We start from the raw sequence: 7,679 nt of genomic DNA on the forward strand, positions 1-7,679 counted from the left end.
TCTTCCTGTAATCACAATAAAATAAATGTGATTCTTCATGCAAAGCAGTGTGTATGGGAAGAGGTCAGCAATTCTGACCATGTATATATAACTGGGAGAAAATAGATTCAGACTTTGGGGAAAAACCTATTTTAAAAAATGCTGTGGTATCACAAGCCATCGAGTCACCTCCACCTTCAAAATATCCTGCGTTCAGCTCTGATATACTCATATTTGATATTACCCTGCCTTCAACTCTCACTAGCACGACTGCCTTCTCCACTGAGTCTTATTTCTCATTATGTGCCCAAAGCACAACAAAGTACATGCAATTTGATCTAGCACCCACTTATTCATCTTTCTGCGATCCATGCTATTCCGCTCCAGCCGCATGTTTCAAAACACCAATCTTCTTCCTGTCAGCTTTCTTCACTGTCCACCTTTTACACACGCTCATAGTGACTGGGAATACAGTAGGTTGGATTATCCTGGCCTGGCCTCCAGTGAAACATCCTTCTACTGGATGATGTCTAGTTCCTTCATTGCTGCTCTCCTCAGTCTCAGTGCATGAAAGTTGCCTAACTCTTCTGGAATCATTTTTTTTAATGTTCAGCTGCATCTCCAATTTCTTCTTTCACTTTCTTCATGAATAATTTCAATTCATTGCTGGGTTTTGCCAGTAATATTATATCACCTACATATCTTAAATTCTTGATGTATCTTCCACCAATTTTCACTCCTATTTCCTCTGCTCTTAGTCCAGTTTTAGTTAGGATATGTTCTGTGTATGGACTGAACAGTCAGGGAGATAAAATATGCCCTTGTGTGATGCCTTTGCCTTTGGGATTAGAATGCATATTGAAAGTTTCCAGTCCATGGGCCATTGTATTGGTTTCCATATTTCTTGGCATACTTCTGTTAGGATTTGGACCGATTCAGTCTTTGCAGCTTGAAACAGTTCTATTGATACCCTCTTAGGCAATTTATTCCTTCCAAGTGCTTCAGAGCAGTTTTCTAACAATGCAGGTTCTTCCTCATAGGATTCCTCTTTGAAGGCGTCTGAGATACTTTTATCTCTTCCATATACATCTTCCATATATTGTTTCCACCTTTCCCTTATTTTCTGCTTGTCAGATAGTATGTTCCCCCATTGGGCATTTAGCATTCCTAATCTAGGTTTGAATTTCCCTTTGATTTCCTGGACATTCTGGAAAGGTAGAGTTAATATCAGAGGTCAGCCACTTCATTATAACACTGTTCTGGTAGCATCCAGCATTTTATGAAAGGCAGCAGCTAAGTGTGCCTGTTGCCCAAACTCAGTGGCTTCCTCTCACTTCCAACTCAGTGGCTTCTATGTGACTATGAAGCCACCTCAACAAGCCATGGTCAGTTGTAGGGTTTGGACATCATGACACCCTGCATCTGGCAAGGGCAATTATGCTAATGAGAAGCTCACAACTAACACAAGAGGAAATAAGTTGCTATTGCTTATTTCCCATGTGTTCCAGTGTGTTACCACCTTCTACTGCAACCACATTCCACCTTGTGTCATTAGCTACATAGGTGCTGCCTCACACCCCATCCCTTCCTGTGATGGTTTGACTTACTATATGGAAAGATCTTTAAAAATTATTCCTTTAAAAAGCTGCAATGGAAAAGGGGACAGGCAAATATATCACATGCTCTTTTGCTATGACATCAGATGCTTACATTACCCATTCTACAGTGCAGAGGCCTTGTACATTGTAAAGTAATTAGACATCCAGGGTAACTCTTAAGGCTCCGTGGGGAACTTCCTTCTGTCTAAATATGCTTAAGATGGCACCCTTAGATTTCATTAGTATCTCCAGAACCCATTTCTTTATATGCTCATATTGATTCAGCTACACTATTTTATCCAATGTAATTTTCAAAACTCTTAAGATGCCCCAAGGAGTCCTCATTCTTTCCATGTACTTTAGAACACCTAAAAAATAGGAACACCACATCCCAGCACTTCAGATTTCTTATATTTTAATTTGCACTGATATAGAAGTCCAGTATATCAATCAATTTCTTTTTGCTAAATTGAACACTATTCTGAGATTTAAAGTTATATGGTAAATGTATAGCTGTTACTTCAAAGTTTACTAACCAATATGTACAGTATATCATTTAAGTGCCATTTCCTGTTTGTGTCCATTTAAATCCAGAAGAAAAAGAACCATTTTCCCCTAGGAGTATACTTGGATTAAACACCAGAACCATTAAAACAAAGAGAAAAGAGGAAGAGGTGAACACATTAACGCCAAAGTTAGCATAGGCATATGGTCTGAAGTAAAATAAGCTGAGTTTCATGGAAAATTGCTGCTGTTACTTACCACAAAGATAAATGGTACCAATTCTGTAACATCTGGTCCATTATTGAATGCAGTTATTTTCCTGCCTGCGAAAATTACCTGTGAATGGATGCTGTATGTAATTTCCATGTCCATTAAAAGAAAGATGCACTTATCTGTATACAGCAAAGTGCTTTGAGTCTAGATTCACAGTTTGCATCCTGAGCAACTGATGGCTCTAGGAGTACTTTCACAAATGGTTTACTTCCCCCTCCACTAAACTGTTGTTCATTTTCTCTGAAAGTGTATCTTCTTGTCAATTCTTATGGATGCACTCATTGGGAGACACCTGGTAGCCAAACTGGACCACTCTTATTTAGACAAAATGTACAATAATGTAGACTAAGCATCACCTTCCTGACCAGCTTGATTGCTACTCAGCGGCTTGTGGGATACAAGGAATAAAGCAGGCACTGTGAACTACTTTGCTACCCACATTGCACCCTCCCTTAGGGTGCTTCCAGATAAGGCTTTTTTCGGCCATTACCTTGCTTCATTCAAGGTACACAGGATATGTAAGTTATTGCCTTCCACTCGTAATGCTCTCATCTTTTACTGCCACTTCTTCCATCACTTTTCTTAGCATGGAAAGTCCATTTTTAAAAAGTGAGCCAGTGTGGTGCAGTGGTTAAGAGCATGGAACCAACTGGGTGATTTTGGGCAGGTCACAAACTCTAAGCCCAACCTACCTCACAGGGCTGTTGTTGTGGAGATAAGTTAGAGAGCAGGGGAGGAAAATGATATAAGCCACTTTGAGTTTGTTATAAGAAAAAAGATATACATCCAATAAATAAATAAATGGGCAGAAAACCATCACAACATCTTCAGATTAGGTGAGCTAAGTGATGTTGTCTGGAAGCATCCCAAGACTATTTCTGGATTTGTTATTTTTTTCTGAGGGGAGCACAAACTTCAAGTCTTAATGATGTGTAGTAACACAGGAAGGAAGAGCATCTTGAATATAGTAGTTTTTCCTTTGTCACTATTTCCTCTCCCACCTTCAAAAATGTCAGCATGGTGAAATACTGCTTTTGTGTAACAGTCTCTTAAGCCACTCCAGTGTTCAATAAAGGGATATGCAGGATTACTTTCCAACATTTCTAATAGTAACATGTCCTTTAAAATGTCCTCACTCAGTTTCATTTCAGTAGCAATTTAAAGCCCTCTTTGCAGAAAAGGGCTTTAAAACAATGATAAATGACTAAAATTGTGATCAGTACTTTGCTTGTTTTAAATGCACTCTGTTATTTTGAAACTGTTGAGTGCTTTGTTTATATTGACATGAAGATGTTTAGATTACATACACTTAGTGGTGGGAACAGGCAGTTGAAAGGTGGTATGGAGAGCGTCGAATACACTGATTAATAAAAATCGGGAAAAGGACTCTTTTAAGAAAATAATAAGAGACCCATTAGGAAAACAATAAGAGAAAGGCCTTTAAGGTGGATCCACTTCCTCCTGCAAGCAGGGAGCACAGCTGAAAAAGGGACAATTCTTTGTACATTTCCACATCTAGTTAGAAAGCAGGGAAAATATGGGAGACTCTTCGAACAACTTAATTTGCTCTTTCACATACTCCCCCCACCCGCTTTCAAGCACTTTCTTTGTGTCCTCATCCTACCTCTTCGTTGCTTCTCCAGGCTCAGTGCTGCTAGCAGGCTAATATGAGTGGGTAAGAGCATATTAAGTTTCCCAGCTCCAGTGAGTCGATCCTGTGGGGGAGAGGATAGACTAGATGCTGCTAAGGGATTGCTAGCAACTCTCTTCCCCCGTTCCATACACAGCAAGAAGAACTTGCCCAGGATGATGCAATCCAGCACTGCTGACCAACATGGAGTAAGCACTGGGGCAGTATTCTTCCTATACTGGTTTTCTTCCTCTTGCCCACTTCTCTAACTTCATTGCTGCTAGTAAGCCATCATAAGTAGGTAAGATCTCATGAGCTTTTTTGAGACCCAGAATCTTTCCTGAGTGGCCCACCTGCTGGGCCATAAGCCCGTTTTAGCCTTTTCCAAAGTATTCTGTCGCCCCACTGTAGGCCTCAGACCTCACTAATCCATAGTCTGTACCTGGGCAGTCAGTATTTTCAGTTGCCTGTGTCTAAAGTGTTTGGTTCATACAATAGCACCCTCAAATAATGCTTCTTCCTAATCATGAGCCATTTATTAGTGGGTTTAAGATCTGCAGCACAGTCAATTTCAGCAGGAGACTGGGGCATTCGATTTACTAATACGAGTGAGCATTGCAGCTTTGAGATAGGAGTTGCCATGGCCTATCGGAGTAGGAAGGGACCTAAGGTAATTGTGAACAGTGGGGTCATCAGAACCAAAAGCAGGCTTAGCCTCTGTTCCAAACACACCTCCATGTGCACCTTTTTCTTTTCGGTCACCTGGCCAGAGCCCTAAAATTGGGGCCCTGGTAGGCCTCACTTTCAATTAGCAGGGGCCCTGTGCCAGGAGGGTTGCAATTTGTTTTTGCAATATGACGACTCCCTCTGCACAAGTCCCATTCATCCCACCTTTTGTGTAAGTATACTGAAACACATGGAAGGAGCCATGGGATAATCGTTTCACAAATCAGACTGCAAAAGGAGCCCTTTTATCTGGATAGAGCCTGATGACTAAGCTTGTATGCATGCAGTTTGTGGATGCACAGCCTTGTTTTTACTCATCAATTGCATAAATTGCAACTACCATCTTTATGCTGTAGGAGTTTTGAGGGCATGGCTATCATTTTGTGGGCCTTTTATGATGTTTTTGTATAATCTATGGCTCTGTGACGTTTATACAGTGGTGTGCTTTTGCTTGTGGATTGTTAGATTTTAATTGTTAAAATCTATTGTTAACCATAACAATTGTTATTGTTATTTCAGGTGTATTTTTCTTGTTTATTATGGAACTTTGTAACCTGACCAGGGAGCTCTATAGCTAAGAGGGAGGATAAAAAGCCAATAAATAATTTTACTACTACAGTGAGGCCTTAAACAAAATGTTGGAATGTGGCCATGGAGTGCTTCATTCACTGTTCCAGTCTATTAATTGTGCCCCAGTCCAGTATATCCTGTGGCATTTTCCTTTCCCCCCTTTCTTCATTCCTCTCTCAACAAGAAGTATTTCACAGTCAGTCCTAATTGGGCTGCCTTGGAGGTTCCCCTCCATTTAGATGTTCACTTCCACCAGTTTTTCATTTATTTGTTTGTTCATTTTGTATTTGTGCATAGAGCTCTGTTGATCTGCTCTTGCAGATAACTGATGTTGTTTTGACTAGATAGGCATTGGCATTCACACAAGATTTTTTTTAAAAATCCAGGAAATAATTATTAGAAAGGGTGGGAAGAGACTGAAGTATGAGAAATTCATATTAACTCTGATATTTGGTTATTTGTCTCATGAAAAATATGAACTGTTGAAAAAACTGGATGGCTTTACCTGGAGCATAATGAAAGCTGACATAAGGTAACAGTTTACATATTGCTCTGCCTATTCTTATCATTCAATCTTGATATACAGAAATCCCTTCTCCGAATTGAGTTCTCTGTCAGGTATATGAAATGAGGTCAGAAAGTATCAATGTACAGCATTAAGGGTGATGCTTCATTTCCAGGAGCTAATCAAAGGAATTAGGTTAACTGTGTCACCTACCCACACGATGGTGTTCAGCATATTCACATACTTGGTGCTTTCGCAGGCTGTGCTTAATTCATCTTAAATGAAAGGAGCTACAGGGTGGGTTTACATGTATCACTAAACTGCGGCTTACCACTATATGCAAGAGCTGGAATGAAGCTGGGCGAATCCTTGGGTTTGTGCGCTTTCCGACTTCATTCCTTCTGCATGACCAAAAGAAGAATTTTGGTGGTGTTTACTCTCATTCCCCCCTAATTATGTTTTTTTCCATACCCGTCAGAGACTGTGGTTGAAAACAAACCGGTCTCTTTCTGAATAAGCCAACTTCAAACCTTAGGTTATGCTGAAATGGACTATAGTCCACAAAGCTTGGCCCTGAATAAATACATTAGTATTTTAAAAGCCACAAGACTTTTGGTTGTTTTTGCAGAAGTAGTCAGCTACCCTCTGGAAAATAGGAGGAGGTGATTAAACTTCACCTTCCTGTTCACTGTTGTCCTGACAAGAAAATGCCCCCTCCTCAGTTTTATCACTAAAAACCCCCAATTATTCCTGTATTGTTATGATACTGGATAGTGTTTTTGTTTGTTGCAAACCTCTGTGTTGCAGAGGAGGTGAAGCTGTGGATGAAAAATAGATGTTGTTCAGTAAAAACTAAGAAGACAAAGTTCTTGCTGTATCTTTTGCTCCCTTTCTGAGACTGATGTTGACTTACGGGGCTGCCATCCTGGTACTTTATTCTTGGCCCAGCTGGCCTTGGGCCAAGGCCATGAGTGGGTGCTGCCTCTCTATTTTCTTTCATTATAAGTTGGGAGCTTGCTTGCCATTTCTCTGTGAAGTGCCACAAAGTTAATAAACTTGTAAAAGATGAGTCACTGCTATTTGGCCAAAAGTATGCAACGTATTGAGCAAGGATGGGCAAATCTTGTCAATCACACTTTCTTTTGTGTTTAAATTGTTTCCATCTCACATTCTTTCCCTCCTAAATATGAATTTATTTGTGAATGTTGGCAGATACCTGCCCAAAACAGAATGAAATACATATTTCTCACTCATCTGCCCTGGCCAGATTCAACAGGTAGAACCATTTCCAGCCTGGGGAAAACAGCCTGAGAATATGCCTGCTTTGCAGCTAGATGAGGAGCCTGTAAGAAAAAAAGGGGGCAGCCCTAATTCAGTGCTCATATGGCTGATTTCAAGCCCAGATGCTTAACAGAAAAGCTCTCAAAGCCCTAAGGCAGAATGGACACATTTGTCTATTTCAGTTTTCTAACGTTGCAAGTTCTTATTTGTCTGGAATATGAAGATCTTTCCATATTTCGGCCAAAGAGTTTCCATCAGCAGCAGCCAGCCTGGAGCCCAGCATCTCTGGAGGGCACCTGGTTGGGGAAAGCTGCCATAGGGAATACAGCAAACTGACTGAAAATACATCTCTCTGAACATGTGGTTTCAATATTCTCATGCTATGTGGGTGACCGCATCTACGTGAAAAGGAATCCCTCGTCATGTTGTTTTTGAATGTTGTTGATGGTATGTCTGAAAACAACTTAATGTGTGCCTTGTGATAAAGGCAGAACAGACAGCACTAAAGCTTCCCTCTCCCTCCCTCCCTCCCCCCTCCCTCACTCTGTTATAAATCCCTGAAGGCAGAGTTTGCTGAGCTAGTTAAACTGGCTCTTTCTGCCTTGTGTTTTTG

This window comes from Varanus komodoensis, unplaced genomic scaffold, assembly GCF_004798865.1.
Source record: "Varanus komodoensis strain SLA01 unplaced genomic scaffold, ASM479886v1 scaffold1, whole genome shotgun sequence".
Classification (NCBI taxonomy): Eukaryota; Metazoa; Chordata; class Lepidosauria; order Squamata; family Varanidae; genus Varanus; species Varanus komodoensis.